Below are 26,407 nucleotides of genomic sequence, written 5' to 3'. Positions count from 1 at the left end.
GGAACAAGCCAGAAGGACGCCTGGCAACAAGCCAGAGGGACGCCTGGCAACAAGCCAGAAGGACCCCTGGCAACAAGCCAGAATGACGCCTGGCAACAAGCCAGAAGGACGCCTGGCAACAAGTCAGAAGGACGCCTGGCAACAAGCCAGAGGGACGCCTGCCAACAAGCCAGCAGGACGCCTAGGAACAAGCCAGAAGGACGCCTGGCAACAAGCCAGAAGGACGCCTGGCAACAAGCCAGAAGGACGCCTGGCAACAAGCCAGAGGGACGCCTGGCAACAGGCCAAAGGGACGCCTGGCAACAAGCCAGCAGGACGCCTGGCAACAAGCCAGAAGGACGCCTGGCAACAAGCCAGAGGGACGCCTGGCAACAAGCCAGCAGGGCACCATGGCAACAAGCCAGAAGGACGCCTGGCAACAAGCCAGAAGGACACCTGGCAACAAGCCAGAGGGACGCCTGGCAACAAGAAAGAAGGACGCCTGGCAACAAGCCAGAAGGACGCCTGGCAACAAGCCAGAAGGACGCCTGGCAACAAGCCAGAAGGACGCCTGGCAACAAGCCAGAAGGACGCCTGGCAACAAGCCAGAGGGACGCCTGGCAACAAGCCAGAAGGACCCCTGGCAACAAGCCAGAAGGACGCCTGGCAACAAGCCAGAAGGACGCCTGGCAACAAGTCAGAAGGACGCCTGGCAACAAGCCAGAGGGACGCCTGGCAACAAGAAAGAAGGACGCCTGGCAACAAGCCAGAAGGACACCTGGCAACAAGCCAGAGGGACGCCTGGCAACAAGCCAGCAGGGCACCTGGCAACAAGCCAGAAGGACGCCTGGCAACAAGCCAGAAGGACACCTGGCAACAAGCCAGAAGGACGCCTGGCAACAAGCCAGAAGGACCCCTGGCAACAAGCCAGAAGGACGCCTGGTAACAAGCCAGAAGGAGGCCTGGCAACAAGCCAGAGGGACGCCTGGCAACAAGCCAGAAGGACCCCTGGCAACAAGCCAGAAGGACGCTTGGCAACAAGCCAGAAGGACGCCTGGCAACAAGTCAGAAGGACGCCTGGCAACAAGCCAGAGGGACGCCTGGCAACAAGAAAGAAGGACGCCTGGCAACAAGCCAGAAGGACACCTGGCAACAAGCCAGAGAGACGCCTGACAACAAGCCAGCAGAGCACCTGGCAACAAGCCAGAAGGACGCCTGGCAACAAGCCAGAAGGACACCTGGCAACAAGCCAGAGGGACGCCTGGCAACAAGCCAGAGGGACGCCTGGCAACAAGCCAGAGGGACGCCTGGCAACAAGCCAGAGGGACGCCTGGCAACAAGCCAGAAGGACGCCTGGCAACAAGCCAGAAGGACGCCTGGCAACAAGCCAGAAGGACGCCTGGCAACAAGCCAGAAGGAGGCCTGGCAACAAGCCAGAGGGACGCCTGGCAACAAGCCAGAAGGACCCCTGGCAACAAGCCAGAAGGACGCCTGGCAACAAGCCAGAAGGACGCCTGGCAACAAGTCAGAAGGACGCCTGGCAACAAGCCAGAGGGACGCCTGGCAACAAGAAAGAAGGACGCCTGGCAACAAGCCAGAAGGACACCTGGCAACAAGCCAGAGGGACGCCTGGCAACAAGCCAGCAGGGCACCTGGCAACAAGCCAGAAGGACGCCTGGCAACAAGCCAGAAGGACGCCTGGCAACAAGCCAGAAGGACGCCTGGCAACAAGCCAGAAGGGACGCCTGGCAACAAGCCAGAAGGACGCCTGGCAACAAGCCAGAAGGGCGCCTGGCAACAAGCCAGAAGGACGCCTGGCAACAAGCCAGAGGGACGCCTGGCAACAAGCCAGAAGGACGCCTGGGAACAAGCCAGAAGGACGCCTGGCAACAAGCCAGAAGGACGCCTGGCAACAAGTCAGAAGGACGCCTGGCAACAAGCCAGAGGGACGCCTGGCAACAAGCCAGCAGGACGCCTGGCAACAAGCCAGTAGGACGCCTGGCAACAAGCCAGGAGGACGCCTGGCAACAAGCCAGAAGGGCGCCTGGCAACACGCCAGAAGGACGCCTGGCAACAAGCCAGAAGGACGCCTGGCAACAAGCCAGAAGGACGCCTGGCAACAAGCCAGAAGGACGCCTGGCAACAAGTCAGGAGGACGCCTGGCAACAAGCCAGAGGGACGCCTGGCAACAAGCCAGCAGGACGCCTGGCAACAAGCCAGAAGGGCGCCTGGCAACAAGCCAGAAGGACGCCTGGCAACAAGCCAGAGGGACGCCTGGCAACAAGCCAGCAGGACGCCTGGGAACAAGCCAGTAGGACGCCTGGCAACAAGCCAGGAGGACGCCTGGCAACAAGCTAGAAGGGCGCCTGGCAACACGCCAGAAGGACGCCTGGCAACAAGCCAGAAGGGCGCCTGGCAACAAGCCAGAAGGACGCCTGGCAACAAGCCAGAAGGACGCCTGGCAACAAGTCAGGAGGACGCCTGGCAACAAGCCAGAGGGACGCCTGGCAACAAGCCAGCAGGACGCCTGGCAACAAGCCAGAAGGGCGCCTGGCAACAAGCCAGAAGGACGCCTGGCAACAAGCCAGAGGGACGCCTGGCAACAAGCCAGAGGGACGCCTGGCAACAAGCCAGAAGGACGCCTGGCAACAAGCCAGAAGGGCGCCTGGCAACAAGCCAGAAGGACGCCTGGCAACAAGCCAGAGAGACACCTGGCAACAAGCCAGAAGGACGCCTGGCAACAAGCTAGAAGGACGCCTGGCAACAAGCCAGAAGGACGCCTGGCAACAAGTCAGAAGGACGCCTGGCAACAAGCCAGAGGGACGCCTGGCAACAAGCCAGCAGGACGCCTGGGAACAAGCCAGAAGGACGCCTGGCAACAAGCCAGAAGGGCGCCTGGCAACAAGCCAGAAGGACGCCTGGCAACAAGCCAGAAGGACGCCTGGCAACAAGCCAGAAGGACGCCTGGCAACAAGCCTAGAGGGACGCCTGGCAACAAGCCAGAAGGACGCCTGGCAACAAGCCAGAAGGACGCCTGGCAACAAGCCAGAAGGACGCCTGGCAACAAGTCAGAAGGACGCCTGGCAACAAGCCAGAGGGACGCCTGGCAACAAGCCAGCAGGACGCCTGGGAACAAGCCAGAAGGACACCTGGCAACAAGCCAGAGGGACGCCTGGCAACAAGCCAGCAGGACGCCTGGCAACAAGCCAGAAGGACGGCTGGCAACAAGCCAGAAGGACGCCTGGCAACAAGCCAGAGGGACGCCTGGCAACAAGCCAGAAGGACGCCTAGCAACATGCCAGAAGGGCGCCTGGCAACAAACGAGAAGAACGCCTGGCAACAAGCCAGAGGGACGCCTGGCAACAAGCCAGAAGGACGCCTGGCAACAAGCCAGAAGGACGCCTGGCAACAAGCCAAAAGGACGCCTGGCAACAAGTCAGAAGGACGCCTGGCAACAAGCCAGAGGGACGCCTGGCAACAAGCCAGCAGGACGCCTGGGAACAAGCCAGTAGGACGCCTGGCAACAAGCCAGGAGGACGCCTGGCAACAAGCCAGAGGGACGCCTGGCAACAGGCCAGAGGAACGCCTGGCAACAAGCCAGCAGGACGCCTGGCAACAAGCCAGAAGGACGCCTGGCAACAAGCCAGAAGGACGCCTGGCAACAAGCCAGAGGGACGCCTGGCAACAAGACAGAAGGACCCCTGGCAACAAGCCAGAAGGACGCCTGGCAACAAGGCAGAAGGACGCCTGGCAACAAGTCAGAAGGACGCTTGGCAACAAGCCAGAGGGACGCCTGGCCACAAGAAAGAAGGACGCCTGGCAACAAGCCAGAAGGACACCTGGCAACAAGCCAGAGGGACGCCTGGCAACAAGCCAGCAGGGCACCTGGCAACAAGCCAGAAGGACGTCTGGCAACAAGCCAGAGGGACGCCTGGCAACAAGCCAGAAGGACCCCTGGCAACAAGCCAGAAGGACGCCTGGCAACAAGCCAGAAGGACGCCTGGCAACAAGAAAGAAGGACGCCTGGCAACAAGCCAGAGGGACGCCTGGCAACAAGAAAGAAGGACGCCTGGCAACAAGCCAGAAGGACACCTGACAAGAAGCCAGAGGGACGCCTGGCAACAAGCCAGCAGGGCACCTGGCAACAAGCCAGAAGGACGCCTGGCAACAAGCCAGAAGGACGCCTGGCAACAAGCCAGAAGGACGCCTGGCAACAAGCCAGAGGGACGCCTGGCCACAAGCCAGAAGGACGCCTGGCAACAAGCCAGAGGGACGCCTGGCAACAAGCCAGAAGGACGCCTGGCAACAAGCCAGAAGGACGCCTGGCAACAAGCCAGAAGGACGCCTGGCAACAAGCCAGAAGGACGCCTGGCAACAAGCCAGAGGGACGCCTGGCAACAAGTCAGAAGGACGCCTGGCAACAAGCCAGAGGGTCGCCTGGCAACAAGCCAGAAGGACGCCTGGCAACAAGCCAGAAGGGCGCCTGGCAACAAGCCAGAAGGACGCCTGGCAACAAGCCAGAAGGACGCCTGGGAACAAGCCAGAAGGACGCCTGGCAACAAGCCAGAGGGACGCCTGGCAACAAGCCAGAAGGACCCCTGGCAACAAGCCAGAAGGACGCCTGGCAACAAGCCAGAAGGACGCCTGGCAACAAGTCAGAAGGACGCCTGGCAACAAGCCAGAGGGACGCCTGGCAACAAGAAAGAAGGACGCCTGGCAACAATCCAGAAGGACACCTGGCAACAAGCCAGAGGGACGCCTGGCAACAAGCCAGCAAGGCACCTGGCAACAAGCCAGAAGGACGCCTGGCAACAAGCCAGAGGGACGCCTGGCAACAAGCCAGAAGGACGCCTGGCAACAAGCCAGAAGGACGCCTGGCAACAAGCCAGAAGGACGCCTGGCAACAAGCAAGAAGGACGCCTGGCAACAAGCCAGAGGGACGCCTGGCAACAGGCCAGAGGAACGCCTGGCAACAAGCCAGCAGGACGCCTGGCAACAAGCCAGAAGGACGCCTGGCAACAAGCCAGAAGGACGCCTGGCAACAAGCCAGAGGGACGCCTGGCAACAAGCCAGAAGGACGCCTGGCAACAAGCCAGAAGGGACGCCTGGCAACAAGCCAGAAGGACGCCTGGCAACAAGCCAGAAGGACGCCTGGCAACAAGCCAGAAGGACGCCTGGCAACAAGCCAGAGGGACGCCTGGCAACAAGTCAGAAGGACGCCTGGCAACAAGCCAGAGGGACGCCTGGCAACAAGTCAGAAGGACGCCATGGCAACAAGCCAGAGGGACGCCTTGCAACAAGCCAGCAGGACGCCTGGGAACAAGCCAGTAGGACGCCTGGCAACAAGCCAGCAGGACGCCTGGCAACAAGCCAGAAGGACGCCTGCATGGCAACAAGCCAGAGGGACGTCTGGCAACAGGCCAGACGGACGCCTGGTAACAAGCCAGCAGGACGCCTGGCAACAAGCCAGAAGGACGCCTGGCAACAAGCCAGAGGGACGCCTGGCAACAAGCCAGCAGGGCACCTGGCAACAAGCCAGAAGGACGCCTGGCAACCAGCCAGAAGGATAAATGGCAACAAGCCAGAGGGACGCCTGGGAACAAGAAAGAAGGACGCCTGGCAACAAGCCAGAAGGACGCCTGGCAACAAGTCAGAAGGACGCCTGGCAACAAGCCAGAAGAACGCCTGGACACAAGCCAGAAGGACGCCTGGCAATAAGCCAGAAGGACCCCTGGCAACAAGCCAGAGGGACGCCTGGCAACAAGCCAGAAGGACCCCTGGCAACAAGCCAGAAGGACGCCTGGCAACAAGCCAGAAGGACGCCTGGCAACAAGTCAGAAGGACGCCTGGCAACAAGCCAGAGGGACGCCTGGCAACAAGAAAGAAGGACGCCTGCTGGCAACAAGCCAGAAGGACACCTGGCAACAAGCCAGAGGGACGCCTGGCAACAAGCCAGCAGGACGCCTGGCAACAAGCCAGAAGGACGCCTGGCAACAAGCCAGCAGGACGCCTGGCAACAAGCCAGAAGGACGCCTGGCAACAAGCCAGAGGGACGCCTGGCAACAGGCCAGAGGGACGCCTGGCAACAAGCCAGCAGGACGCCTGGCAACAAGCCAGAAGGACGCCTGGCAACAAGTCAGATGGACGCCTGGCAACAAGCCAGAGGGACGCCTGGCAACAAGCCAGAATGACGCCTGGCAACAAGCCAGAAGGACGCCTGGCAACAAGCCAGAAGGACGCCTGGCAACAAGCCAGAAGGACGCCTGGCAACAAGTCAGAAGGACGCCTGGCAACAAGCCAGAGGGACGCCTGGCAACAAGCCAGCAGGACGCCTGGGAACAAGCCAGTAGGACGCCTGGCAACAAGCCAGGAGGACGCCTGGCAACAAGCCAGAAGGGCGCCTGGCAACACGCCAGAAGGACGCCTGGCAACAAGCCAGAAGGACGCCTGGCAACAAGCCAGAAGGACGCCTGGCAACAAGCCAGCAGGACGCCTGGCAACAAGCCAGAAGGACGCCTGGCAACAAGCCAGAGGGATGCCTGGCAACAGGCCAGAGGAACGCCTGGCAACAAGCCAGCAGGACGCCTGGCAACAAGCCAGAAGGACGCCTGGCAACAAGCCAGAAGGACGCCTGGCAACAAGCCAGAAGGACGCCAGGCAACAAGCCGAAGGGACGCCTGGCAACAAGCCAGAAGGACCCCTGGCAACAAGCCAGAAGGACGCCTGGAAACAAGCCAGAAGGACGACTGGCAACAAGTCAGAAAGACGCCTGGCAACAAGCCAGAGGGACGCCTGGCAACAAGAAAGAAGGACGCCTGGCAACAAGCCAGGAGGACGCCTGGCAACAAGCCAGAGGGACGCCTGGCAACAGGCCAGAGGAACGCCTGGCAACAAGCCAGCAGGACGCCTGGCAACAAGCCAGAAGGACGCCTGGCAACAAGCCAGAAGGACGCCTGGCAACAAGCCAGAGGGACGCCTGGCAACAAGACAGAAGGACCCCTGGCAACAAACCAGAAGGACGCCTGGCAACAAGGCAGAAGGACGCCTGGCAACAAGTCAGAAGGACGCTTGGCAACAAGCCAGAGGGACGCCTGGCCACAAGAAAGAAGGACGCCTGGCAACAAGCCAGAAGGACACCTGGCAACAAGCCAGAGGGACGCCTGGCAACAAGCCAGCAGGGCACCTGGCAACAAGCCAGAAGGACGTCTGGCAACAAGCCAGAGGGACGCCTGGCAACAAGCTAGAAGGACCCCTGGCAACAAGCCAGAAGGACGCCTGGCAACAAGCCAGAAGGACGCCTGGCAACAAGAAAGAAGGACGCCTGGCAACAAGCCAGAGGGACGCCTGGCAACAAGAAAGAAGGACGCCTGGCAACAAGCCAGAAGGACACCTGGCAACAAGCCAGAGGGACGCCTGGCAACAAGCCAGCAGGGCACCTGGCAACAAGCCAGAAGGACGCCTGGCAACAAGCCAGAAGGACGCCTGGCAACAAGCCAGAAGGACGCCTGGCAACAAGCCAGAAGGGACGCCTGGCAACAAGCCAGAAGGACGCCTGGCAACAAGCCAGAGGGACGCCTGGCAACAAGCCAGAAGGACGCCTGGCAACAAGCCAGAAGGACGCCTGGCAACAAGCCAGAAGGACGCCTGGCAACAAGCCAGAAGGACGCCTGGCAACAAGCCAGAGGGACGCCTGGCAACAAGTCAGAAGGACGCCTGGCAACAAGCCAGAAGGGACGCCTGGCAACAAGCCAGAAGGACGCCTGGCAACAAGCCAGAAGGGACGCCTGGCAACAAGCCAGAAGGACGCCTGGCAACAAGCCAGAAGGACGCCTGGCAACAAGCCAGAAGGACGCCTGGCAACAAGCCAGAGGGACGCCTGGCAACAAGCCAGAAGGACCCCTGGCAACAAGCCAGAAGGACGCCTGGCAACAAGCCAGAAGGACGCCTGGCAACAAGTCAGAAGGACGCCTGGCAACAAGCCAGAGGGACGCCTGGCAACAAGAAAGAAGGACGCCTGGCAACAAGCCAGAAGGACACCAGGCAACAAGCCAGAGGGACGCCTGGCAACAAGCCAGCAAGGCACCTGGCAACAAGCCAGAAGGACGCCTGGCAACAAGCCAGAGGGACGCCTGGCAACAAGCCAGAAGGACCCCTGGTAACAAGCCAGAAGGACGCCTGGCAACAAGCCAGAAGGACGCCTGGCAACAAGAAAGAAGGACGCCTGGCAACAAGCCAGAGGGACGCCTGGCAACAGGCCAGAGGAACGCCTGGCAACAAGCCAGCAGGACGCCTGGCAACAAGCCAGAAGGACGCCTGGCAACAAGCCAGAAGGACGCCTGGCAACAAGCCAGAGGGACGCCTGGCAACAAGCCAGAAGGACGCCTGGCAACAAGCCAGAAGGGCGCCTGGCAACAAGCCAGAAGGACGCCTGGCAACAAGCCAGAAGGACGCCTGGCAACAAGCCAGAAGGACGCCTGGCAACAAGCCAGAGGGACGCCTGGCAACAAGTCAGAAGGACGCCTGGCAACAAGCCAGAGGGTCGCCTGGCAACAAGCCAGAAGGACGCCTGGCAACAAGCCAGAGGGACGCCTGGCAACAAGTCAGAAGGACGCCTGGCAACAAGCCAGAGGGACGCCTGGCAACAAGTCAGAAGGACGCCATGGCAACAAGCCAGAGGGACGCCTTGCAACAAGCCAGCAGGACGCCTGGGAACAAGCCAGTAGGACGCCTGGCAACAAGCCAGCAGGACGCCTGGCAACAAGCCAGAAGGACGCCTGGCAACAAGCCAGAGGGACGTCCTGGCAACAGGCCAGAGGGACGCCTGGCAACAAGCCAGCAGGACGCCTGGCAACAAGCCAGAAGGACGCCTGGCAACAAGCCAGAGGGACGCCTGGCAACAAGCCAGCAGGGCACCTGGCAACAAGCCAGAAGGACGCCTGGCAACCAGCCAGAAGGACACCTGGCAACAAGCCAGAGGGACGCCTGGCAACAAGAAAGAAGGACGCCTGGCAACAAGCCAGAAGGACGCCTGGCAACAAGTCAGAAGGACGCCTGGCAACAAGCCAGAAGGACGCCTGGCAACAAGCCAGAAGGACGCCTGGCAACAAGCCAGAAGGACGCCTGGCAACAAGCCAGAGGGACGCCTGGCAACAAGCCAGAAGGACCCCTGGCAACAAGCCAGAAGGACGCCTGGCAACAAGCCAGAAGGACGCCTGGCAACAAGTCAGAAGGACGCCTGGCAACAAGCCAGAGGGACGCCTGGCAACAAGAAAGAAGGACGCCTGCTGGCAACAAGCCAGAAGGACACCTGGCAACAAGCCAGAGGGACGCCTGGCAACAAGCCAGCAGGACGCCTGGCAACAAGCCAGAAGGACGCCTGGCAACAAGCCAGCAGGACGCCTGGCAACAAGCCAGAAGGACGCCTGGCAACAAGCCAGAGGGACGCCTGGCAACAAGCCAGAGGGACGCCTGGCAACAAGCCAGCAGGACGCCTGGCAACAAGCCAGAAGGACGCCTGGCAACAAGCCAGAAGGACGCCTGGCAACAAGCCAGAGGGACGCCTGGCAACAAGCCAGAAGGACGCCTGGCAACAAGCCAGAAGGACGCCTGGCAACAAGCCAGAAGGACGCCTGGCAACAAGCCAGAAGGACGCCTGGCAACAAGCCAGAAGGACGCCTGGCAACAAGCCAGAGGGACGCCTGGCAACAAGGCCAGAGGACGCCTGGCAACAAGCCAGCAGGACGCCTGGCAACAAGCCAGAAGGACGCCTGGCAACAAGCCAGAAGGACGCCTGGCAACAAGCCAGAAGGACGCCTGGCAACAAGCCAGAAGGGACGCCTGGCAACAAGCCAGAAGGACCCCTGGCAACAAGCCAGAAGGACGCCTGGCAACAAGCCAGAAGGACGCCTGGCAACAAGTCAGAAGGACGCCTGGCAACAAGCCAGAGGGACGCCTGGCAACAAGCCAGAGGAACGCCTGGCAACAAGCCAGCAGGACGCCTGGCAACAAGCCAGAAGGACGCCTGGCAACAAGCCAGAAGGACGCCTGGCAACAAGCCAGAAGGACGCCTGGCAACAAGCCAGAAGGGACGCCTGGCAACAAGCCAGAAGGACCCCTGGCAACAAGCCAGAAGGACGCCTGGCAACAAGCCAGAAGGACGCCTGGCAACAAGTCAGAAGGACGCCTGGCAACAAGCCAGAGGGACGCCTGGCAACAAGAAAGAAGGACGCCTGGCAACAAGCCAGAAGGACACCTGGCAACAAGCCAGAGGGACGCCTGGCAACAAGCCAGCAAGGCACCTGGCAACAAGCCAGAAGGACGCCTGGCAACAAGCCAGAGGGACGCCTGGCAACAAGCTAGAAGGACCCCTGGCAACAAGAAAGAAGGACGCCTGGCAACAAGCCAGAGGGACGCCTGGCAACAGGCCAGAGAAACGCCTGGCAACAAGCCAGCAGGACGCCTGGCAACAAGCCAGAAGGACGCCTGGCAACAAGCCAGAAGGACGCCTGGCAACAAGCCAGAGGGACGCCTGGCAACAAGACAGAAGGACCCCTGGCAACAAGCCAGAAGGACGCCTGGCAACAAGGCCAGAAGGACGCCTGGCAACAAGTCAGAAGGACGCCTGGCAACAAGCCAGAGGGACGCCTGGCAACAAGCCAGCAGGGCACCTGGCAACAAGCCAGAAGGACGCCTGGCAACAAGCCAGAGGGACGCCTGGCAACAAGCCAGAAGGACCCCTGGCAACAAGCCAGAAGGACGCCTGGCAACAAGCCAGAAGGACGCCTGGCAACAAGCAAGAAGGACGCCTGGCAACAAGCCAGAGGGACGCCTGGCAACAAGAAAGAAGGACGCCTGGCAACAAGCCAGAAGGACACCTGGCAACAAGCCAGAGGGACGCCTGGCAACAAGCCAGCAGGGCACCTGGCAACAAGCCAGAAGGACGCCTGGCAACAAGCCAGAAGGACGCCTGGCAACAAGCCAGAAGGACGCCTGGCAACAAGCCAGAGGGACGCCTGGCAACAAGCCAGAAGGACGCCTGGCAACAAGCCAGAAGGGCGCCTGGCAACAAGCCAGAAGGACGCCTGGCAACAAGCCAGAAGGACGCCTGGCAACAAGCCAGAAGGACGCCTGGCAACAAGCCAGAAGGGACGCCTGGCAACAAGGTCAGAAGGACGCCTGGCAACAAGCCAGAGGGACGCCTGGCAACAAGCCAGAAGGACGCCTGGCAACAAGCCAGAGGGACGCCTGGCAACAAGTCAGAAGGACGCCTGGCAACAAGCCAGAGGGACGCCTGGCAACAAGTCAGAAGGACGCCTGGCAACAAGCCAGAGGGACGCCTGGCAACAAGCCAGCAGGACGCCTGGGAACAAGCCAGTAGGACGCCTGGCAACAAGCCAGCAGGACGCCTGGCAACAAGCCAGAAGGACGCCTGCATGGCAACAAGCCAGAGGGACGCCTGGCAACAGGCCAGAGGGACGCCTGGCAACAAGCCAGCAGGACGCCTGGCAACAAGCCAGAAGGACGCCTGGCAACAAGCCAGAGGGACGCCTGGCAACAAGCCAGCAGGGCACCTGGCAACAAGCCAGAAGGACGCCTGGCAACCAGCCAGAAGGACTAAATGGCAACAAGCCAGAGGGACGCCTGGCAACAAGAAAGAAGGACGCCTGGCAACAAGCCAGAAGGACGCCTGGCAACAAGTCAGAAGGACGCCTGGCAACAAGCCAGAAGGACGCCTGGACACAAGCCAGAAGGACGCCTGGCAACTAAGCCAGAAGGACGCCCTGGCAACAAGCCAGAGAGGACGCCTGGCAACAAGCCAGAAGGACCCCTGGCAACAAGCCAGAAGGACGCCTGGCAACAAGCCAGAAGGACGCCTGGCAACAAGTCAGAAGGACGCCTGGCAACAAGCCAGAGGGACGACTGGCAACAAGAAAGAAGGACGCCTTCTGGCAACAAGCCAGAAGGACACCTGGCAACAAGCCAGAGGGACGCCTGGCAACAAGCCAGCAGGACGCCTGGGAACAAACCAGAAGGACGCCTGGCAACAAGCCAGCAGGACGCCTGACAACAAGCCAGAAGGACGCCTGGCAACAAGCCAGAGGGACGCCTGGCAACAGGCCAGAGGGACGCCTGGCAACAAGCCAGCAGGTCGCCTGGCAACAAGCCAGAAGGACGCCTGGCAACAAGCCAGAGGGACGCCTGGCAACAAGCCAGCAGGGCACCTGGCAACAAGCCAGAAGGACGCCTGGTAACAAGCCAGAATAACACCTGGCAACAAGCCAGAGGGACGCCTGGCAACAAGAAAGAAGGACGCCTGGCAACAATCCAGAAGGACGCCTGGCAACAAGCCAGAAGGACGCCTGGCAACAAGCCAGAAGGACGCCTGGAAACAAGCCAGAAGGACGCCTGGCAACAAGCCAGAAGGACGCCTGGCAACAAGCCAGAGGGACGCCTGGTAACAAGCCAGAAGGACCCCTGGCAACAAGCCAGAAGGACGCCTGGCAACAAGCCAGAAGGACGCCTGGCAACAAGTCAGAAGGACGCCTGGCAACAAGCCAGAAGGACACCTGACAACAAGCCAGAGGGACGCCTAGCAACAAGCCAGCAGGGCACCTGGCAACAAGCCAGAAGGACGCCTGGCAACAAGCCAGAAGGACGCCTGGCAACAAGCCAGAAGGACGCCTGGCAACAAGCCAGAAGGACGCCTGGCAACAAGCCAGAAGGACGCCTGGCAACAAGCCAGAGGGACGCCTGGCAACAAGCCAGAAAGACCCCTGGCAACAAGCCAGAAGGACGCCTGGCAACAAGCCAGAAGGACGCCTGGCAACAAGTCAGAAGGACGCCTGGCAACAAACCAGAGGGACGCCTGGAAACAAGAAAGAAGGACGCTGGGCAACAAGCCAGAAGGACACCTGGCAACAAGCCAGAGGAACGCCTGGCAACAAGAAAGAAGGACGCCTGGCAACAAGCCAGAAGGACACCTGGCCACAAGCCAGAGGGACGCCTCGCAACAAGCCAGTAGGGCACCTGGCAACAAGCCAGAAGGACGCCTGGCAACAAGCCAGTGGGACACCTGGCAACAAGCCAGAAGGACGCCTGGCAACAAGCCAGAAGGACACCTGGCAACACGCCAGAAAGACGCCTGGCAACAAGCCAGAAGGACACCTGGCAACAAGCCAGAAGGACGCCTGGCAACAAGCCAGAAGGACGCCTGGCAACAAGCCAGAGGGACGCCTGGCAACAAGTCAGAAGGACGCCTGACAAGAAGCCAGAGGGACGCCTGGCAACAAGCCAGAAGGACGCCTGGCAACAAGCCAGTGGGACGCCTGGAAACAAGCCAGAAAGACACCTGGTCACAAGCCAAAGGGACGCCTGGCAACAAGCCAGAAGGACACCTGGTCACACGCCAAAGGGACGCCTGGCAACAAGCCAGAAGGACGCCTGGCAACAAGCCAGAAGGACACCTGGCAACAAGCCAGAGGGACACCTGGCAACAAGCCAGAAGGACACCTGGCAACAAGCCAGAAGGACGCCTGGCAACATGCCAGATGGACGCCTGGCAACAAGCCAGAAGGACACCTGGCAACAAGCCAGAAGGACACCTGTCAACAAGCCAGAAGGACACCTGGCACAACCCGTTCTCACACAAGACAGTACATATATGACTAGTGCTTAAAGTCAATATGTGGAATGTGATTTAGTACATATGTGATATATTCCGTTAACTTTTTTACCAAGGCTCAAACTCTTCCTCACGTACCAATTTACGTCTCACAGTACTCGTCCATCAACGTAGATAGCTGAATAGTCGTGATTGGTTCAATTATAACGAAAATTGTAGTTTTCAGGTCCCACATGGGTTGTGAAATTCACCTACTATTGTCCATGCTCTTATAATATTACAGATCAGCTACATCCTATTGAAGGCTCGTAGTTTTGTTTTGAGAAATATTAGTTGTTCTTAGTAAATTATAATAAGCACAATAAATTATTACATAGAATAAGTGCTTCACCAATCAATATTATATACCATAGTTTGTGCTTTAGAAATCTTTAAAGAATGTTTTGTAGGAACGCTAACAGAAAACGATGTTATGTTGGAATGTATATAGGGTAAACTACTGCAAACAGGATGGTATGGTGTGGATTATTGGAAACTATAGGATTAGTATAGGGTCCACTACCACCTGTTAGGTGGGTAAGGGGTCCAATAACACCCGCAGGATGAGTATGGGGGTCACATCCACCCACAGGAATGGTATGGGGATCACTTCCACCCACAGGAAGGGTATGGGATCCAATACCATCCACTGGATGTGTATTGCGTCCACTACCACCGACAGGATGGGTATGGGCTCACAACCACCCACAGGATAGGTATGGGGTCCAATACCACCCACAGGATGAGTATGGGGTCCACTATAACCCACAGGATGGGTATGGGGCTCCAACCACCCACAGAATAAGTATGGGGTACAATAACACCCACTGGATATGTATGGCATCCATTGCCCCCACAGGATGACTATAGGGTACAGTATCGCCCACAGGATTAGTATATAGGGTTCACTGCCGCCCACAGAGTCGGTATGGGGTCCACCGCCACCCACAGGGTCGGTATGGGGTCCACTACCGCCCACAGGGTCGCTATGAAGTCAACTACCGTCCACAGGGTCGGTAGGGGTCCACTACCGCCCACAGGGTCGGCAGGGGGTCCACTGCCACCCACTGGGTCGGTAGGGGGTCCACTGCCGCCCACAGGATCGATAGGGGGTCCACTGCCGCCCACAGGGTCGATATGGGGGGGGTCCACTACCGCCCACAGGATCGATAGGGGGTCCACTGCCGCCCACAGGGTCGGTAGGGGGTCCACTGCCGCCCACACGTTCGGTAGGGGTCCACTGCCGCCCACAGGGTCGGTAGGGGGTCCACTGCCGCCCACAGGATCGATAGGGGGTCCACTGCCGCCCACAGGGTCGATAGGGGGTCCCTTACCGCCCACAGGGTCTCTATGAAGTCAACTACCGCCCATAGTGTTTGTATAGTGTCCACTATCGCCCATAGTGTTATTATGGGGTCCACTACCCCTCATAGGGTCGGTATGGGGGTCCATTACTACCCACAGGGTGTGTCTGGGGTCTATTTTGGCAATACTGCTTTTCCAATCTCATTTGTTGTTCAATGTAAAATATTTGTTGCTCGACTTGCAACAATTTATATATATATATATATAGTATAGTGCCTTTGCAATAATGTACCAATGTGTGTATTTTCATAACTCGTTTTAAATTGTTGAAAAATAAATAACTACATTGTGAATGCAAGTCAATGTTTACATGCTAAATCAGAGTTGCCAGATTCCGCTTAAAATAGCAAATTGTGCTTATTTTCAAAGCTTGAGAATTTAGCTTTAAAGTAGTTAAAAAACTACGAATTTCGCAATTTGCTATGTACTTTAGTGTACTATTTTAAAATAAGGTTGGTTTTTAAGCTGCAAGTCATATGAATCTCAAAAAAAGTATATTATTAACAATCTTATCTCCATAGTTCACTAGTTTCTGTAAATCAGATCTGGTAACTGTAGGCCAAGTACTGGAAGACTCAAGACACAATGTGTTGAAGCTATTCTCTTTGAAGAAGTCATCTCGACAGGATCTTCCAGCTCCAGCTATAAAACTTCACCAAACATGGATCTACCTAGTACATCAAATGGTAAGGAATTACTAAACTGTACAAAGTTTTATGCTAGAACATTTGTTACAGTCCCCTGTTCTATGTGTACTCCATCACATAGTGACGGAGTATGTGGGAATAATTTTGTTAACACTGTCCATTTGACATGGTGGTGGTGTATGGTGCTGGTGGTGTATGGTGCTGGTGGAGTATGATGCTGATGGTGTATGATGCTGATGGTGTATGATGCTGATGGTGTATGATGCTGATGGTGTATGATGCTGATGGTGTATGATGCTGGTGTATGGTGCTGGTGGTGTATGATGCTGGTGGTGTATGATTCTGGTGGAGTATGATGCTGATGGTGTATGATGCTGATGGTGTATGATGCTGATGGTGTATGATGCTGGTGGTGTATGGTGCTGGTGGTGTATGATGCTGGTGGTGTATGGTGCTGGTGGTGTATGATGCTGGTGGTGTATGGTGCTGGTGGTGTATGGTGCTGGTGGTGTATGGTGTATGATGCTGGTGGTGTATTATGCTGATGGTGTATGATGCTGGTGATGTATGATGCTGATGGTGTATGATGCTGGTGGTGTATGATGCTGGTGGTGTATGATGCTGGTGGTGTATGGTGCTGTTGGTGTATGATGCTGGTGGTGTATGGTGCTGGTGGTGTTTGATGGTGGTGGTGAATCTGACACTGTCATATATATATATATATATATATATATATATATATATATATATATATATATATATATATATATATATATATATATATATATATATGAGATATATAAATATATATTTTAACATATATATATATATATATATATATATATATATATATATATATATATATGAGGGGTACCACCTCTGGTGCAAGTGTAGGGACCCATAGCCTCGGAGAAGAAAATAAAGAGTACTCAGAGAAGACCTTGTGGATCCTCACTGAACACTTTCATATTTTCTTCTCCTACCACCCTTATTCTTTTGGTATGTGTGTATATTTATCTAACTTTATTTGAAAACGTCATTACACAAAAAGTTACAATATTGATTATATATATATATATATATATATATATATATATATATATATATATATATATATATATATATATATATATATATATATATATATATATATATATATATATATATATACATATATATATATATATATATAATTTTTTTTTCTTCCAATAATATAGTATTCGCTTGAAATTAACAGCCTGGTCAATCAGGCTGTTGGATTCAACTCCTCTCAGTTTTGTTATACGAGTTACAGCATGGTTAATCACATCCAAAATTAAAGTTATTTCCAGATGCAGTCCTAAAATTTTTAACATTGCTCTCATTAGTGTTAATGTAGATTATTTCATAATTTAAATAATATATTTAATTACTGTAGTACATTTTAACAACAATTTAACTTATAATTTTTGCAGCATAGGTCATTTGAATATAAGTATTTTATTAGAAACTATTTCCTTCAGGTCTTCAGGGAAAATTCTTGAGGAGATGCACAAACTGCAAACAATGTGTGCATGTCCGAAGCAATGTTTGCAAGTTCTGCCAGTGTGACTTCCGAAACAGTAGAGAATTAATGAAGAAAGAAGAGGAAGCCCGTTTTCTACTTAAAGGCAAGAAGGCTTTAGAACGAAATACAGCAAGCCGGGTTCTACGAAGGATTGAAAATCAGGTATTGAAGTTTGTCTACATCTGTTGTATTCATTTGTATTCTTCTTATGCTGAACTTGCTTGATAAGGTATAGAATCAACATGAATAATGCTGTACAGTACTTACATACTATTTGTTTATTTATTTATATACAAGTTAGCACACTGGGATTATGAGAGTACATAGCATTGATGTTTTTACATTCTTGTAAAGCCACTAGCACACATAGTGTTTTGGGCAGGTCCTTAATCTAACAGATAATTTTAAATAGGCAATTTAAAGCTTAAATGGAAAAAAATTGGCTGGTACATTGTAAGAAAGTATCACAAAGATTACTATGTACATTAAAGTAAAATTTGAGGGTTATCAACATATAAATTGTAGCATAATTTGAGGAATATTTCAAGGTATAATATAGTAAGATATGCATTCAATATAACAATCATGATATAAGGTGATAGCAATGATTACAATGGAAAAGTTGTATGGTTTAGGCACATATATTCTGGCATTGGATTTCATAAGATACAGTGCGAGTTTAATACACTAGTTAGGAAACTATCAAGAAAAAATTTAGGTACTTTTTGGTTTTATTTTTTAAAATGGCAGAAGTCGGACAGTTTTTAAATTTGTTAGCGAGTGAGTTCCATAGACAAGGTCCCTTTATTTGCATAGAGTATTTACACAGAATAACTTTGACTCTGGGGATATCAAAGATATATATATATATATATATATATATATATATATATATATATATATATATATATATATATATATATATATATATATATATATATATATATATATATATATATATATATATATATATATATATATATATATAATTTCAATTCAATCATCTCTGTCATTGATGTATATGGCAAAAAGTGTGTGGCCCAATACAGCACTATGTCTTAACGTAATGGGTCCAAGGGCCCATAAGGTCTCGACAGCATTAAGGGCCCTTTAGCAAACCAGTGTGCTGGGGCCCCTATGACACCCATGACATCTTTGTATCATTTCAAGTTTGTACATGTACTTCTTAAGATATGGGCACCATACAACTGCTGAATATTCTAGCTTTTGTCTAAAAAAATCATGAACAATTTATTTATTATTTATCCATGAATGCCAGAACTAAACCCTGTGGTACTCCACTCGTGACATTTCTCCAGTCCAATACATTGCCTCTGATTACTGCCCTCATTTTTCTATCAGTTTGAAATTTTTTAATCCATGTTAGAAGCTTACCTGTCACCCCTCCAATATGTTCCAGTTTCCAGAACAAACTCTTATGTGGAATTCTGTTGAATGCCTCTTTTAGGTCCAGATAGATGCAGTCAACCCAACCATATCTTTCCTGTAAAATTTCTGCGGCTCGATCATAGTAACTGATTAAATTTGTTACACAGGATCTTCCATTTCAAATTTTTTTATTTTTTATTTTTATTTTTTTTCCAGCACGCACAAGGAAGCTTGATGCAGATAAACTTACATTAGGATCAGAAGGTGATAGCGATAATGCCTTGGAAAAAAATCCTGACGAGCTACAAGTGCAGCAGGTGCATAAAGTCCAAAAAGTACCGCAGGTGCAAGAAATTCAACAAGTACAAAAAGTTCCGCAGGTGGAACATTTACAAAAAGTTCCGCAGGTGCAACAAGGGCTACCATTAGCAATCATTCAGAAACAGCAAGAAGTACAAGTAGTAAAATTTGAACCACAGGGAACTACACCAGGAAAACAGTGTAGTAACAACGGAATGGGAATTTTAAAATACCTGAGGAAACAGGTAAAAAAGGACAAACAATAGAAATGGTTCCTTACACCTTATTATTTGGTAGTTTATAGGTATTTTACTTATAATACTTTATATTATGTCTACAGTTTATAATTTAGTTTACAGTTAATTTACTTTTCAACTTCCATATCTTACATGAAGGATTTTTACTGTTTTTCATTTTTAAAACCTTATTAGTATCATTTATAGTTTAGTGTCAATTCACTTATAATACAATATATGGAATAATTTACTAAATTCATTTAACTATAATAAATTTAAATAAACATTTTTACCCCAGGATGAGTTTCAGTCACCCTACCCAAAAAATTAATGTTTCTTTATTACTAATCTTGTGAGAGGTAGCTTATTGTGCAGCCCATACTCATTCTGTGAGTGTTAGTTTATTGTGCACCCCATAGTCATCATGTCACCCAAGCCTGCTGCAGCTGCACCTGAGGGGTGGTGTAGGGAACCATTAGTGTACTATTATGATTTGAGAGAGAGAATGCTCTGTGGACAGAGCATCAATATGGCTTAAGGCATTGAGCTTTGCCTCAAGATGAAGCTTGGGCTGATCTCTGATTTGCTTCTTGGGAGTCTTCATTTACGTGCACCCCATACTCAACCACTTTGTAGTAATTAATTGTGCAACCCATACTCATCCTGTTACCAGTAGTTTGTGCAACCCATACTTATCCTGTGATCCCTATCCCTCTACTTCAAGTCCCTCAAGGGGCGCACGAATTCAGTTTGGCATACTGCATCCTGCCTTCCCATCCCTAGCTACTGACCCATCACAATATTTTATTTTATTTTATTTATATATATACAAGTAGGTACATTGGGGTTGTGAGAATACATTGAATAGTACAGTATTTACAATCTTGTAAAGCCACTAGTATGCGCAGCGTTTCAGGCAGGTCCTTAATCTAACAGATAATTTTAAGTAGGTAATTTCTATCAGAATTGATAAATGATAATAAATACATTGTTTACATACATACATTACAAATACATACATATAAGCTCAAAAGCTTCATTGAAGGTTGTAACAGAACCCATGAGCACCACACCAGAAATAAATACAGTTTTGATATTCCAAGAGTACGTATAATGGAAAATATATGTAGTACATGATCTGAACACATAACTAACCTATAAATGCATTATAATACCTTTCACATATAAATGCATTATAATAAGTTTCAAAATAAATACAAATAAATAAAATAAATATATATTATTTTTAGTACCTTTCTGAGTCGAGTAACTAATGCACGAGCCAGTCCATCAATTTTTCGATGGTTCCAAAAGACTGCACCCTCTGTGAGTTCTTCTGTTCTTTCTGAGAAAAATATTTATAGCAATGAACATCTTGAAGAGCATAGATTAATAACAGTTTCATAACATACCTTTACTCACCACGACCAACTCAAGTTTGACCAATATGTTTTCATTCTTTTATTGATTATTTGAGGGAGTTGATACTTATTGAATACTGAATACAAATCGCATTATACTGATTACAGGGCAGGTAAAATAATAAAAAACTTGATCAGATGAACCATATAAACAAATACCAGCTTTCAGCATGTTTTTAGTTGTAGAGTTGTATCGTGAGAGGTATGCAAACACTTGCTCTGCCTCTTCCCCTAAAGTCATGCCACTTCCTTCTTGCCACCGCCCTCCATACAATACCTTTAACATAAAAGTATACAGTAAAAAAAAATTCAAATTATTGTACAAAAATTAAAAGCCTCCTACTATATTAAATGATACGTATATCATTAATCTTAAACAGTCAGAAATCTTAAATTTTTTTACACAAACTGTACTTATTATATTTAATGTAATGTATACATTACATTAAATTTAATTAGTATACATAAATGTATACATTAGTATACATAAATGTAATGTTATATTTTTATTTACCTGACAATACCAAGCATGTCCTTTTGCATGTAGGACTCCTAAAAATGGCTTTGCTTGACCAATGTGAAAATGTGATTGTTTCTGAGCCACAGTTAAGGCCCATGGCCAATATTTGCAAATTATGTCTTGACAAATAAACTTTACGTATTTGAAATACATAATTTGCAAATAGTGGGCATAACTGTACAGCTCTCCTTGATACATATTCAAGGTGTGGAGGATAATACCATGTCGACAGGAGGCCATGCTGATTCCTGTTTCATCCAAACTTTGGAATGAAAGAGGCTTATTTTGAGCAGCTTTCCATGTAGACACTCCACACGTGTGCTTACTCTGTTAAACAAAAATATTTATAGTAACTAAATAACCAGTTGGTGAGCATGATTATAATTATGTAGGACGGGTAGAAGGTAGAGATTATTTTGCGCGATAGGCATTGTTGTTGCACATAAGAATTTCTATGGGTTATATTTCCTTATTCAATGTATATAAACTATAATGAAAAAATACAAAAATGGCCACCATATGTTATAGTCGCCAAACAGTTATTAGGTAAAATTGAAGGTTTCTCAATATATAATAAAACTCACCTTAGTTTTCAAGCTCTGAATAGTGCCAACATGAGCTTGAACATCTTCATCTTTGCTGAAGATACTATCAGAATAATAGGGGTTTCTGATACCTCTGCAATGATAATTCAGAAATAATTATTTATTGTCTGTAACCACTATAATATTAAACAATGGGTAATGGGGTATCAAAAAATGTTTTATATGAAGAATTCTGATGCACTGCTAAATTTTACATAAAACAAAAATTTACATGGTGTTAGATAAATAAAATGATGATATGGATGCAATTGAAAGGCAAACTATAAAGACATACTCAGTTAAAAAATATGTCATATGACAATGTATATTTATATGTGCATACTTTATTTATAAGAACATTAATTTGAAGACAATATAATTCATTATAATATAGTGTGTGTAGAGAACAAAAGAATACTATACATTAAGTATCTGTAAAGCACATTTTATTACCTCCCAACTTTGTTGTAACGATACAGCTTCTTGTTGCCATCAATATGTACTGCTAAAGGGGTTTTATCACAAGCAGGACACTCATTGTCAGCTTCTCCTCTAATTTTTCTCAGCTCATATTGCTGGAATCGCCATTCGAAGAACACTCTCTTCGAAGTTATATAATTAATGCGTCCAATCTAGGAATAGAATTTTTTAGATGGTGACATTTAAAATGCATATTATGACATAAGATAAATAAACAAAAAAAACATTCCATTTTGTGTTTGAACAAAATTAAAAACTAATTATTAATAAATGAATATACATTACTACAAAATTTTGATAATTTTTGTATTGAAATATAAAACTGAAAATATTAAGAATAACGGTATCAAAACATACACGCCCACGAGAAGCACCAAAGGATTCCAGTGCAGTGACTAATGCCCGAAATGATGTTCCGGGACAATTTATTTTTATATGGTGCCATGATTCAAGCAGACTGGTGCTGTAGAATGTGCTGCTCTTTCCTAATGATGAATAGAAACCAGACTTGTGCATGGTCTTGCCTAGTTGTTGATGCTCATATCCACAGTGGCATGTATAGATTGGAGTATAGAGGTCATACCTTCCTGTAGTTTAAAATACAGTGCATTGAGTGGTGTGGCGACTTGCTAAAATAGTGATGTAAAAATTAACATTTATAGCAACAAAAATTTCAAAATGTATTGTGATTCAGGAATATCCGGTAATGGAAATAAAAGGGTAAATTTTAAAGTTTATTTACCCATTATAGTGTTGAAGATGCAGAGATTGCTGGAGCTTGAAATTTTAAACTTGCAATCTGTGCAGTAGGGGCAAGAATTTGGTGGTTGGGCTGGTACAACAGGTTCTGGTAACAAAGAAAAGGAAGACAGTTTGACAAAATGAGTTTTAAGGAAAAGAATTTCAGACTGAATATTTCATTGTTTCTTGATTGTACAAAATATTGACATTATTCTCCAGATAATGACTGAGAAATTCACAGAAAAGAAACAATCAGACGATTAAATCAATCTATAAAACCAAGTGTCAGGTTTAAACTTTAAGACTTCTCCAAATGTTGTAATGACTGAAATGAAACATTTATTCATTTTATTTTGTTATACCAAGATAATCGTAGCTCTAGACTGGGATTGGGAAGTAGAAGTAATCTCGGAACAAAGTACGGATTTTATACAGGTATCGTATACTTACTCCAGTGAAAGATATTTCCTTCAGGGCACACAGATTGTGTCGGGTGTAATGGCTCATAAAAGCCATTTTTCCAATATAATCTGTGGTGGAAAGGCATGAGAAAATGTTGCATTTGGTCACAAATGTGACACAAAAATGCAAAACAGTCTTCACATTTGATGCTTGCCTCACAATTTGTACATTGTACACAAACTTTACCTGATGAAAAAAGGGGTAATTATTTATACTAATTTTAAATACTGTATACCTAACATTTTAAACAATCTGAAGTCTAAATGTATTAATAGAGTGTCATTAATTTGCATATGATGCTTATTATACAGTATAACCTTAATGAACACAGCAATATTTAATTTACCTTTATCTGGAACACCCAACTCAGACAATGTCCAATCGAACAGCATTGCCCTGCTTTCTCCCCAATTAATCTCTGCATGTTTTCTTCTTTTTTGCCAGTCAGAAACACTTGGCTGAGAATCTTTAATTTGTTCAAGTTCTGCAGCAAGTACTTTGAAATATGGGATTACAAATTAGTAAGAAAAATTTGTAAGTGAAAGGAATGATTAGTATAATATGTTAAACAAAATTTCATAGGCATTAAGCACAATTTTGGTACATAATATTTATGACGTGTGTCCATTAAATAAACCCTCATTTAAATACCAACAAATGATGTTGGGACATACCAACATCAAATGATTCCAAAGTTTCTTCACCAGCTGCCAAATAACTTTGAGTGTACGTTCTGCCACTAGTAGAATAGCCCGCATTTTGAATGTGTGGTGGTGAAAGTATAGCAGGCAGAATGTCTGGGTGGCACATTTGAAGATTTAAGCATGGTACATAATTGCAAATTGTATACAAGTATTAATATTTTCAGACAAATCTCAAGATATTACTATAACTAACTTTATGCTACCAAGTTGTTCAGTGTTATAGTAATTTAATCTCCATAATTGTCTAGCATACACTTAAAAATAGGCAACAAATATTATTGGAAAGTACACAAATAACAGCTGTAGAAATATTGTTAAAAAAATAATAGAAGATTACCATCAGATTGGGGTGCAGCTGGTCTTTGTTTTGAATTAATGTGTGATACATCCTGTATGTTATCTTTTTTCTGTTTCTTGTTTGTCACCTTTATTGAGTTTGGTTCCTCCACGTTTAAGAGTCTCTTCAAGTACTCATTTCTTTGTATCATTGCAGCACGTGCTTTCTGGTACTCACGTTCAAGATGTTCTCTAGTCATCACTGCTATTCTCCGGTGAAATTCTGAAGAGAAAATAATAGTGTTCGAAGGAAAAGTACAAGAACAAAACAAGAAAATTATGCTTATGCAAAATTATGTTACAATGTACCTATTAATAATCTTAAAATTTGCTACAAATTACCTACTTATAATTATGTGTTAAATTATGGACTTTCCCATAATGATATGCATGTTAGTGGCATTACCTATACTGCCTACCTGGAGCCCCCTAGAGAGATAGTGACACAAGTTAAGGTAATCCCTTTAGTAAGGTGCTGGGTCAACATAAATAAGCTATAACTAATAAGGACACAAATCAATATGTTCATTTAACAGTGGTATTAACATTTATATAAATATAGCATAAGCATAAAGAAAATTATGCTTATGCAAAATTATGTTACAATGTACCTATTAATAATCTTAAAATTTGCTACAAATTACCTACTTATAATTATGTGTTAAATTATGGACTTTCCCATAATGATATGCATGTTAGTGGCATTACCTATACTGCCTACCTGGAGCCCCCTAGAGAGATAGTGACACAAGTTAAGGTAATCCCTTTAGTAAGGTGCTGGGTCAACATAAATAAGCTATAACTAATAAGGACACAAATCAATATGTTCATTTAACAGTGGTATTAACATTTATATAAATATAGCTAAGAATAAGTTTTTACAAGTGTAACAAAGTGAAAGAAATGTATGAAAATTTTGATGATATATTAAAATGCTCATTGATTGAACTTGTCTTCCTATATATAAAGTATAAAAATAGTAAACACAGTACCATTATTGTTGTCTGTAGTTATTTTTGGAACATCTGGTATGTACAGCATACTGTCAAAATCCGATGATCTATCTGAAAAATTGATTGGTAGCGTAAATATTTGAATTCATTGCATAGCCTTTTATACAAACAAAAAAGAAAAATTGTACAGAAAAGCTAACACAACATTATAACACCTTTCTGTGGTACTTTCTATGGTACAAAAGAAAACAAACCTTAATTATAAAGGAAAATAAACTGACAGAAGAACTATGAATACTGCTGAAAATACTTTCCACAAAATATCTGAACCAAGGGATAGTACCCCGAGATTTGAAATATGAAAATTTCACCCTTACAGTATTTAAAAAAAAAGCAGAAAGAGTTAAGCACAAAACTAATGTCCGATCAGCTAGGTATAACACATCTGCAAGCTCATGGCGAAAATCCTAAGGGAGGGAATCATTTACCATCTTTCAGTGAACAATCTTATTCAATCGACACACCATGGTCTTCTTAAAAACAGATGCTACCTTATAAACCTCCTCACTTTTGGGACATGGTAACATGGTACTCAGATAAAGGGTTTCCGGTGGATGTAGTATACATGGATTATGCTAAAGACTTTAATAAGGTACCACATGGAAGACTAGCAAGGAAATTACAGGTTCATGAAAAAAATTGTAAAGTGCACAAAACAATAGTTAAAACAAAGAGAGCAAAAGGTCATACTAAATGGGAATGAATATGAAGAAATGTGGTAAGTTGAGTACCTCAGGGGTCCATTTTTAAGTCTAAAATATTTTTCATATATTGAACATCTATGATATAGAAAAGAATATAATATAATCAACCACATCCTCATATTTGCAAATGCCTGGCATTTCACGAGCACTTTGTCCGGGGTTTATATTCTAGCCGGGGAGGATTTACTGGGTTAGGCTAACCTAACCTAACTTAACCAAACCAAACCAAGTATCTCAAGTTACAAATATCTCTGGGAATTCATATTATCTGCTGTTGTAGAATTGACAAAATGGACAGTGTCAACAAAATTATTCCCACA

The 26,407-nt window shown here is 48.2% G+C and overlaps 2 long non-coding RNA genes across 2 annotated transcripts in view; one reads left to right on the top strand and one right to left on the bottom strand.

Annotated features, from left to right (window-relative positions):
* Positions 1–19,417, top strand: part of LOC123747718 (uncharacterized) — a 159,061-nt gene extending 139,644 nt beyond the window's left edge. The window contains exons 3-5 of the long non-coding RNA XR_011226365.1: positions 15,548–15,690; positions 17,154–17,359; positions 18,803–19,417. This is a non-coding gene — a long non-coding RNA (uncharacterized lncRNA). The remainder of the gene's footprint in view (positions 1–15,547; positions 15,691–17,153; positions 17,360–18,802) is intronic.
* Positions 19,418–22,490: 3,073 nt separating this feature from the next.
* Positions 22,491–23,495, bottom strand: LOC123747719 (uncharacterized). Its single transcript, XR_011226364.1, has 3 exons — positions 23,319–23,495; positions 22,870–22,974; positions 22,491–22,714 (listed from the first exon to the last, which is right to left on the bottom strand). It is a non-coding gene; the product is annotated as an uncharacterized lncRNA (long non-coding RNA).
* Between the last annotated feature and the right edge of the window lie 2,912 nt (positions 23,496–26,407).

Source organism: Procambarus clarkii, unplaced genomic scaffold (assembly GCF_040958095.1).
Source record: "Procambarus clarkii isolate CNS0578487 unplaced genomic scaffold, FALCON_Pclarkii_2.0 HiC_scaffold_110, whole genome shotgun sequence".
Taxonomy (NCBI): Eukaryota; Metazoa; Arthropoda; class Malacostraca; order Decapoda; family Cambaridae; genus Procambarus; species Procambarus clarkii.
Note: the sequence above shows the minus strand (reverse complement) of the source record. Positions and strands in the feature narration are given on the sequence as shown.